Source organism: Camelina sativa, chromosome 14 (genome assembly GCF_030686135.1).
Source record: "Camelina sativa cultivar CO46 ecotype springtype chromosome 14, ASM3068613v1".
Lineage (NCBI taxonomy): Eukaryota > Viridiplantae > Streptophyta > Magnoliopsida > Brassicales > Brassicaceae > Camelina > Camelina sativa.
Genome location: NC_141893.1, coordinates 27,986,508 through 27,997,597, shown reverse-complemented (window position 1 = coordinate 27,997,597; position 11,090 = coordinate 27,986,508). Strand labels below are relative to the sequence as shown.

Below are 11,090 nucleotides of genomic sequence, written 5' to 3'. Positions count from 1 at the left end.
GCACTTGATCGAGCCAGAAGCCGGAACTAAATAGCCATTACTTCCCAGTCGAATCGACCACCCACTCGAGCCTGCGCTCGACCGTGTACCTGTTCGAGTCTGTAGTAGAGTTTGTTGATGCACACAAGGTCCAAAGGCAAAGACAGTCTTCAACAGCCTATTGACAACATCCACAGGCTACAAAAGGGTTTGAGACATAAGCAAGGAAGAGTAGTTCAACAACAACAAGGTCAAGACATCATGGAGCAACAAGCTATCCATGAGCAGAGACCAAGGCACATTGGTGCAGGAGATGCACCCAATACCCACAACCAAAGGGCTGGAATTGTACCACCTTCAGTAGCAAACAATAACTTTGAGATCAAGAGTGGATTGATCTCAATGATACAGGCCAACAAATTTCATGGGTTGCCAATGGAGGATCCACTAGATCACCTTGATGAGTTTGACAGAATATGTGGACTCACAAAGATCAATGGAGTGAGTGAAGATGGATTCAAATTAAGGCTCTTCCCATTTTCTCTTGGAGACAAAGCTCACCTTTGGGAGAAGACTCTTCCTACTGGAGCTATCACCACATGGGATGCATGCAAGAAAGCTTTTTTGGCCAAGTTCTTCTCCAATGCAAGGACTGCTAGATTGAGGAATGAAATTTCTGGGTTTGCTCAAAGGAATAATGAGAGCTTTTGTTAAGCTTGGGAGAGGTTTAAAGGATTCCAAACTCAGTGTCCTCACCATGGCTTCAGCAATGAGTCACTTCTAAGCACCTTGTATAGAGGAGTGCTCCCCAAGATAAGAATGCTTCTTGATACAGCCTCTAATGGAAACTTCCTCAACAAGAATGTGGAAGAAGGATGGGAATTAGTTGAGAACCTTGCTCAATCTGATGGCAACTATAATGAGGATTATGATAGGACCATAAGGGGCTCCTCAACTGATCAAGAGGACAAGTATAAGAAGGATTTGAAGATAGTCAATGAGAAGCTTGACAAGATACTCCTAAGCCAGTCCAAGTCCATTCACTTTATTGGTGAAGAAGAAGCTCCAGTTCAAGAGGGGGAGCCTGAATTTGCTGATTTGTGCTACATGCAAAACCAGGGAGGATTCAAAGGCTACAACCAAGGAGGTTTCAAAAACAACAATCTCTCTTATAGGAGCACCAATGTGGCCAACCCTCAAGACCAAGTCTATCCACCTCAACAACCTCAACAGCAATAAAACTACATCCCCAAGCAACAACACCAAGTGTTCCAGCCCCAATTGTGTCCCCCACCAGGGTTTCAGACTAACCAAGGCCAGGAACAAGACTTAAGAGCAATGATGCAACAGTTGTTGATTGGGCAAACACAAGGCAAGATTGAGGAAGCCAAACAGTTTGCTGAATTGAATCAAAGGCTCACATCACAATACAATGATCTGAACATGAAATTTGAAGGTCTCAACTCCAGAGTGAAGTATATGGAGAGCAACATTGCCTCTACTTCAGCTCATAAACCCAACCAACTCCCTGGAAAAGCTGTTCAAAATCCAAGGGAGTTCACTGCAAAAGCCATTCATATCTCTGATGAGGAAGTCACTGAGGACAGTGAAGTCCAAGTTTGGGGGAATTCATTAGTTACTGAAGCCCCAAGTGACGTTTGTGCAAAGCAACTGGAGTCCGCTATTGCACTCGACCAAGTACTCGAACAACCACTCGACCGAGTGCATGCTCGAGTGGTCGATCGAGTTGCAGACTCAGAAGCTGTCAAGCCTGCTAAGTACATTCCTCCTGCTTACAAGCCACCTCTTCCATTCCCAGGACGTTTCAAAGCACAAAAGATTAAGGAGCTTAGGGAAATCATTGAGAGAAAGGAGATGATGGCTAAGCAACAAGAAGAAGAGAGGGTTTTAAAGGAAGAAACTGTGGTTGAGGAAGTGTTGGCCATACAAGAGATCACCATTGCTTACCAAGAAGAAGAGAGAGGACCTGCCTTGGAACAGTATGATCCATATCCTCTCTACAAAGACTTTTTGCTTGATTTGTCAAAGAAGAAGGCTGAAGCTCAAGATGAGAAGGATCTTGAGGACCTTGGAGGAGTTATCATTCCAATCAAGCTTAAGAATCCAGGTCCATTCTATCTGCCTTGCACACTTAGCTATCTTCACTACAACCAATGCCTTTGTGATTTGGGAGCTTCAACAAGTGTGATGCCATACTCCATAGCACAAAAGCTTGGGAGAACTGATTTCAAATCCACCAACCTTCATATATGTCTAGCTGATGGGTCAAACAAGGAGATATTTGGAAGGTTGGAGGATGTCCCAGTCAAGATAGGGAAGGCAAGGGTTCACACTGATTTTGTGGTGTTGGAGATGGACAAGGAACCTGAAGATCCAATCATTCTTGGAAGGCCATTCCTAGCAACTGTTGGAGCAGTTATTGATGTCAAAGAGGGTCTTGTGACCTTGAACATTGCTGAAGATATAGCCATGAAGTTTAACATCTATAACCCAACCAACCTTCCTACCATTGATGATCAACCTTTTACTATCAAGGACAAAGGAGGTCAAGAAGGTTCAAGTGGTGAAGCAACTCCAAAGGCTAAGCTCTCCTTTCAAGATGATTATGTGGAAAAGCTTAAGAGGTCAGTTCAAGAGTTGACTAGTATGGTTGAGGATCTTCAAGTTAAGCTGAACAAGAGGTCCTTAAAGAAAGCAAGACCAAGGCTCAAAATCAAGAAGAAACATGGTTTGTGTGTTAAGGGTGAGGTGATCAAGGATCAACTTCACAGTGATCAAGAGGTTCCAGGGAGGATTTCATCACCTCCTTGGTATCTAAACAAAGCTTAAGAAGGTAACCAAAGTCAAGCTTAGTGACTTTAAACAAGCTCACTAGGGAGGAAGTCCCTAAGGTATCCTTTGTAAATATGGTTTATTTTCCTTGTAGTTTTGATGTGTTTTCTTTTATGTTTGTGTTGGACAGGCCTTTAGGTGAAAATGTAGTTGGGTAAGGAGAGATTTAGACTTGGAGAAGGAGACTCGCAGGCCCACTCGACCTGCCCACGAGAGGTACTCGACCGAGCTAGAAAGGAATTAAGGCCCATTTGATCTTCAAATCGCTAGAACGATCAAGTGGAGGGAAGAACAAGAAGAAAAATTTTGAAATTTCAAAATTTGGTCAAGGTGCTCGACCGTGTACAGTCGAGTATGGGGTCGAGTGGCAGCAAAAAGCAGGTCAAAGATTCCCATTTCAAATTTGAATGCTCTTGCCAACACCTTCTTTGCTAGGAAGGAAACTGGGAACATTAATGAGGGGGAGCTAAAGATGATTGATTTGGCTCTCAATGGAGTCATTTTCAAGCAAGAAATGGTACCATCATTCTTGGGAGCACTGTGGAGACTGACCTAGCAATGGTGCTCATTGACCACATGATTTACTTGAGAAGTTGGGTAGGCAAGCTGGAGAATAAAGGATCAAGAGGAGCACTAACCATTGGAGGCATCATTACTCCAATCCTACAAGCTGCTAAGGTTCCACTTAGAGGAGAAAGGGTTTCACCAAGATGGATTGACTCTAGCTACCTCACCTCTACTCTCATCCTAGCCAAGGAGATGCATCAAGGGAATCACATTTTCAACTTTGAACTTCCAACACTTGGGAAAAAGCAACTGATTTTGCCTAACCAAGAGCTCACCACCATTCAAGAAGGAGCCAACATTGACTTTTGGCCAGCTGAGGAGCATTTGTTTGATGGGATAGTTCAACCTAGAGTTGATGAAGCTGGAGATGTGCAAATGGCTGATGGGGAGGAGCAATTTTACTTTGAGGATTATGAGCTCAACCCAAGAGATAGTAGAGGAGTGAGGGAGGCTACCAAGAGATTAACCCTTTTGCAAAAATGGAACAAATGGCATGGGAAGAGGTTTGATAAGCTGAAGAAGAAGGTGACCAACATGGCTAAGTCTATCAAGGGCTTAAAGAAGGAGATTGCTGAGTTGAAGAGTGGGAATTCTTCACCTACACCATCAAGCCCTTTGAGGAGGAGTAGCTCAACTAGAGCACTTTCTAGAGTTGTGAACCCTGTGGAACCAGTTAGGACTTCAATGTATGAGCCAAATCAGAGGAAGAGGAGCTCAAGTACCCGAGAACAACCATTTTCAAGGTACTCGACCGGGTCACTCGAGCACCCACTCGACCGAGCACCTCCAATGTACTCGGCCGAGTTCCAGCCCAGATCACCCTATGGCTTCCCACCTCCAGCTGCTTATCCAGGTTACCCTCCCATCCACCCCAGTACTTCATGGATCCAGCACTCTACCAGCAGTTCTACCAGCAGCAAGGTCAGCATTTTGACACTCGTGGTCCAGCTCGACCCCCCACTCGAGCACGTACTCGACCGAGTCCCGGCCGATTCCCATCGTCGAGCTGCCCCAATCTCCACCTCCAAGTCAACAGCAAGACCCCAACTACTCCTATGACAGCATGCAGATGGATGTGGACAACTACTTCCACAATCCCTAAGGTACCACTATCACCTTCACTTGTAGATATCATTGCATTTCATATTGTGTTTTGTGTTTTATGATTTGTTTTTAATCTTGAATCCTCAATCAAATTTCTTTCACACAGGGACTGTGTGATTTAAGTTTGGGGGAGGGTTTGAGATAGCATTTGACATTGTGTTTTGTGATTCTTATTTCAAATTTTTAGCATCATCATGTTAGTATTTGCATATCATCTAAGGCATAGAAAAACCCTAAAAATTTGAATTTTTTTACAAAAATCTTTATAAAAAAAGAGTGTTCATGTAGTTTGCACTGCACATTAGGATCTTGTTTAGCATGTTTCATGTAGGATTGTATAGTATTTGCATTAGGGATCTATGATGAGTATTCCCTTGTTAGCTTGTTTATTCACTAGACTAGGATCAATGCCCAAGTTAATAGTACTTTGATGCTGGTTGAGTGGTTAGAAGCATAAGATTGAACCAAGCCTTAAATTTCTACATTGCATTTGGTCTAAATTGAAGCATGTTGAGATTTGAAACCATTTCCTATTTATAAGAACCTAATATTGACTTTCAATTATCAATGTGTGCATTGCTTTAAACTCATGGATACCATATACATATTTGGATCATCTTCTTTCTTTTTACCACTCTTGTTGATCCAAGTAGATGATTGAATCATTAGAATCAGTTCCCCTACCCCTAAACCAAACCTTCTTTCAAGCCATGTTTATTCTTGTGTGTGTGAGGCCTATTTTTGGGATTGAGCTTGGTAGAAAGTGTTAGATTTGAACTGACAAGAGTAAAGCCTTGTGTAGTTCTAGTTTGCATTTTTCAAACTAGATAGGACTAGGTGGTTCACTTGTTGGATTTGGAACTTGGCTGTTATGAAAAGAAAAGAGGAAAAAGAGAAAGAAAAGAGGTTAGAGTCTTTAGGAGGGGAATGTGTTTAAGTAAATTTAAATTCTAGTGAAAGAATGGGAAGAATAAGGTTGTTTAAAGATGGTTCTAGTTAAAGAAAAGAAAGAAAGAAAAGAGAAGTCTAGCAAAATGCTTATATGTCTTAAGAATAAGAAGAAAAGAGAACCATAGCAAATAAGTAAGAATCCCCCATTCCACTAGAAAGATCAAATAAGAAACCTCTCCTAAGACTTTAAAACCAAAAGAGAAAAGGGTGAAAAAGAAGAAAAGAAGTTAAAGGGTAGCACTAGGATCAATTGGGTTTAGATTGATAGGATAAACACTTTGGGTGTCTTTGGGTAGACAAGGTTTTGTTCTTGTATGTGTCTAAGTGTTCTTACCTTTAGCATTCTTCTAAAGCTCAATCCATTTTTTATGAGAGAACCTTGATATTGATAAGCCCTACTCTAAAAAGAGACCATCATTGTCTCTAAACCTTTTACTGCCAAGCCAAATGAGTTTAAGCATTGCATAGAATTGATTCATGTTCTTGATTAATGAATGTTAAAGGAAATGGTTGATTTGAATGCATGTGGACATCTAAGACTCAAATCAGTAAAGGTTGTGATATGCTTGTCTAAAGTCTTTAAGTATAGCTCATTCAACTTGCATCATAGTACTAGTAACTTGGACATTGATTCTAGATAGTCTATTTGGAAGCTTTAGGAGCTGAGATCCCACTTTCAAACCTCACCTACCTTCTTTTGTCTTGATTATTTGCTTGAGGGCAAGCAAAGACTAAGTTTGGGGGTGTTGATGTTCATATATTTTACCTTGTTTTCCCTTAGTTTATTCACAACTTTTGCATCTTTTGCTATCCATTTAGGCCATTATTGTGTAGCTTTAGGACTAATCATGCATTAGAGTATAGTTGCATTGCATTTGCATCTTTTCATGCATAAACAGGTGATTTTGGAGCTTAAGGAGCATGGAAGCAATGCTGAGGAGAAGTGAAGCAATCCTGAGGAGAAAACAAGAGAGTTAAGGCTGTAGAATCAAGGTCCGGAGTCCAACTCGACCGCACCACTCGACCACCACTCGACCACCACTCGACCGTGTGCTGAGAAGGACTCGACCGAGTGGAGAATGCACGAGAGAAGCCAGCTCGACCAGCCACTCGACCGAGCACTGGTCGAGTTGACCGAGCCGTTGACTGCTTTGACTTTTTGTATTTTTAGGGCTTCCACCTCACCTCCTATATAAGGCCCTTGTACCTGCAGCCACCAAAGAGTCCAGCTTTTTAGAGAGTCTAAAACCTAGTTTTTACCTTTTTTAGATTTTATTCCTTTTGCACTTTCTTTTATTTTAGATTTTGTACTTGTTTAAGAAAGAAAGACTAGATCCTTGTATTTTGTTTGTTTCATAACTTTCAAAATATTAAGATTTCGAGTTTTATTTCTTCATCAACATTGTAGATCTCTGTTTCATCTTTCTAATGATGCAAGTTTCATTATTTTCTGGGTTTTTGACTTATTTCACCATGTGTTCTTGTGAGTAGTTTGTTTAGGACCTTGAGGATAGGTTAGCCTGGGTTGATCTTGTGGTTTATTTGATTTGGTCAAGCTTGATTGTTGTAGATCTCTTCTAGGCTAGATGTTCTTAATGCTGATCCTATATCTGAGAAGGTAGGGTTTGATTTCAAGCATCTTAGCATCACACCAATGTTTAAGGAGCATAGATAAGGCTAGATCTAGAGCTTACCATTAGGCTTGCTAAGAGATTAGAAGTCTTGTTTGGTTTGAGATGTATTGCTTAATGCCTGCTTGTGTAGATTCTTTACTATGTGAGAACAAGTCTAGAAATGCATAGGTTTGATTGTTTCTTGCCATGAGAGTGGATTAAACATGTCTTAGAATAGTATGTCTAGAGATCAGCTCAAAGTTTGCTTGAGATTTGTTGACCAAGTTAGATAACCACAATGATTAGCTTAGCCCATGAATCCCTCCTCAAGGCCTTCTTTGTTTATTAATATCTTAGTCTAAATATCATTGCTTGCTTGTTGTTTGATTAGTTTTTGCATTGCTCTGTTTTTCTTGTGTTGCTCTGTTTTCACGTTTAGTCTAGCTCGACCACGTACTCGACCTACACTCGGTCGAGTGCTGCTCGAGTTCATCCCCAGAACTTGTGTTTATGATTTGTGATTGTCTTGTTTCATTCCTGTTTCATGTCCATTGCATTCACTTAGTTTTCTGTTCATTACTTGTCTTGCATTAGTTCATTAGCATAATGTCTATCTCTGTTCTAGTTTCATTATAGCTTTAATTTGTCTGTTCTGTTTGCATTTAGTATCTTGTTCTAGTTGTTTTTACTTTCTGCATTTCATATCTCATAATAGGATTGTTAGTGACAAACAATCTTTACAATTGGCTTGACTTAGACTCATATGCACATCTTAATTGTTCACAATCACTCAGATAGGATTGACACCTCTTATACTGCAACTGAATAAGTGGAATTGAAACACCCTGACTTCTATTCATTCCATACATCATCATTCCATACATCATTCATTCACACACCACAAAGAAAGTCAGTTTCATAGTTGCATTTACATATTAGGATTGAGTATAGTTTGTTTAATATAGGATTGTTGCATATGCATCTTAGGGGACAATGATTAAAACCACCTTGTTTAAAAATCAAACCTTAGGATTGAAGCTATAGCCCTTAGTCACAGTTCATTGTTGCTAGATCAATCTTTGGAAAGGGGACAATGATTAAAACCACCATGTTTAAAATCAAACCTTAGGATTGAGGCTATAGCCCTTAGTCACAGTTCATTGTTGCTAGATCAGTCTTTGGAAAAAAAATGAAAAATCTTTGCTTAGAACCTTTATGTCGTTTGAATGCTTCCTCTACTTGCTTGAACATTAGAACATCTCTATATTATTGGATTTAATTTGAACTTTAATTGTCTTGCTTATGGAACTTGAATACTTGCTCATGGTAACTCTAAACTCGGGTTAGCACGCCATTTTTACCAATCTTTTCGTTTAACCCGATTCATTTGTCCTACCCATGAACCAAAACCTTTCTTTCAAACCTTGTTGTGAAATGTTGAGTGAGGCCATTTTCATTGTGCTATAGGTTGTGAAACCTTGAGAGTATTGAGAACGATAAAGAACTATCTCTTGATTTAGCTAAGTTAGGATCTGAACTAGCTAATAGATTTGGTTTTGAAAGTTAAGTGGTTAGAATGTCTATTTGGGGTTGGGTTGTGGAATAAAAAAAAAAGTCCCTAAGGTTAGAATCAATTAGCTCTAAGTCTCTAAGTGAAAAAAAAAAAAAAAAAAAAAAAAGAAAAGAAAAGTTCTTGCTATAGTCTCCTAGAAAGAAATGAAAGAATATATATATATATATATTAGGAGTTTAGCAAAGAAGAAAAAAAAAAAAAAAAAAAAAGAGTTAGAAATTTAAAGTTTAAAAGTCTAAACCTTAAAGAGTAAAAAAAAAGAGTTAAAATCAAGGATGTGGGTAATTTAATTTTAGGGGGGTTTTAAAAGGGTAGATCATCAAGAGTTAAGTTTTGTATGCCCAAATTGTTCTCAATCTTAGATAGTTTTCACGACTGTCTAGCACTCCATCTTTTGAGAAAAAACCACCCAAAGAATTTGTTTGAAACTACCTTACTAAAAAGCCTTACCTTTGAAACCGATTGAGCTCGATTCACTTTCCATTTGCAAGAATTCGCCAAACACTTAATGAATGTGAAAGAGATGTTCTTTATCTTTAGTAGGAGGTTGAGCTAGATCGATGCATGTTAATAAGCATAGAAAAATATTTGTAAGTATGTTGATTGATCTTAGGACCATTAAACTATCTTTAAGGACTATAGCTTGAATCTTTCGGTTAGCATCTTAGGGTTATGAATCCCCACTTTCAAACCATACCCTCTTACTTCCTTACTAGAGGACTAGCAAGATTTAAGTTTGGGGGTCTGATAACTCACTAATTTACATGTTTTTAGCATCCATTTTTGTCCATATTTTGCATTGTTCATACCTCTAACTTAGCATTTTTAGATCATTAACTGTAGGAATTCACTTTTAGAGCATTTAGGGTGTTGCATTTCTGCATTTGCATATTTTGGATGAAAACAGGTGCTAAAGAGCCAAAAATGGGAAAAAACTAGGACAACTCGATCATGTACCCGAAGGAGCCATCGAGCTACAAGAACAAGTTTGAACCCCAACACGATCGAAGAAGGATCCAAGAGCGTGAAGAGCAACCCGAAGATCCACCCGATGAGTAACCCGACTTCACCCTCGTGTACCCCATCGAGTAGACCATCGGGCAGGTCTGGGAAGCTAGGTCAAATGGTTTCCATATATAAACCCCCTCTTCCCCTAGCTTGCAAACGAGCACGCCGCAGACCCTCAAACCAGAGAGCGAGAGCTTCTGTGAGAGAACTGAGCGACTTAACATTTTTCTTCTTGTTTTACATTTTTATTTTGTAGTTTTCTTAGATTTCTATCCTTTACTTTCTCTACTCTACTCTATCTTTTAATACAATGTCATTTTCGTTCATTTTGATTGCTTTATTATTCGTTTCTATGTCCGAGTAGTGTAGTAAAGTTTCTAGGGATGGGATAGATGATTTTGTGTTCTTGATCGGTTAGGATGCTTTAGTTGATTGTAAATGATTGATAGATTTCCTTCTAGATTGGTGTTCTTAGTGCTGTCAACAGACCGAAGGGTTGAGATTAGATCTAAGGCGTTTACAAATGATACAGGCCGAAAGGAGTAGATAAAATGCTTGATTTAGCCAATGCTAGAGGTTTACTTAACTCTGAGTAAGAAATTAGATGAATTTAAGTCTACTGACAATAATGAGTCGTTCTTAATGCCTGCTTGTTCATATTGCTAGTGCGACAGTGTGGTAGTGTGTTCAAGGTTGATTGTTGCTAGTGCGAAAGTGTGGTGACAAGGTCTTAGAGGTTCATTGTCTAGGAAATAATTACTTGAGGCATGTAAGGCATCTGTAATGGTCTAGAACACTTAGGATTCGATTACCCCCATCCTTCGGAACTTTCGTATTTTATTTGTTTACATTTTCTGTACTTACTCGACTACTTACCCGATCAGGTACACGATAACCTATATCGAGTAATACCTCGAGCTGTTCATATTTGACTTACATACTCGATCACCCCACTCGATCCAGTACTCGATTGCTTGCATCGAGTGCTTCGGTCGTGTAGTTTACTTGTTTATATTCTTTTACTTTGTTTATTTTAGGACTGTTAGAACCAAAACCCTATCTGCTTGGCTTGACTTGCATTGTTCTGATCATATCCTTCTTGCTAGCAATAGACAACCATTTGGATTGATAACCCTTTGTACTAAAACTGCATAGGGGATTGATACCATGGGTGAAAACTTGTCTATCAGCCACCAAGGCCAAACAAATGTCCTAAACAGGACCGCCACCAAGGCCAAACAAATGTCCTAAACAGGACCGCCACCAAGGCCACTCGTCCCGAAGGACCGTCACAAAGACCATCTGTCCCGAAGGACCGTCACAAAGACCATCTGCCCCGAAGGACCGCCTAAACAGGCACTCTGGCTAAACAGCCCGCCACAAAGGCCACACAATTGGCTAAACAGCCCGCCACAAATGCCACACAATGGCTAAACAGCCCG

The 11,090-nt window shown here is 40.0% G+C and overlaps 1 non-coding gene across 1 annotated transcript; it reads right to left on the bottom strand.

The window, feature by feature from the left end:
* Positions 1 to 636: 636 nt before the first annotated feature.
* LOC147928715 (small nucleolar RNA R71) lies at positions 637 to 743 on the bottom strand. Its single transcript, XR_015581093.1, has one exon. It is a non-coding gene; the product is annotated as a small nucleolar RNA R71 (small nucleolar RNA).
* Positions 744 to 11,090: the final 10,347 nt, after the last annotated feature.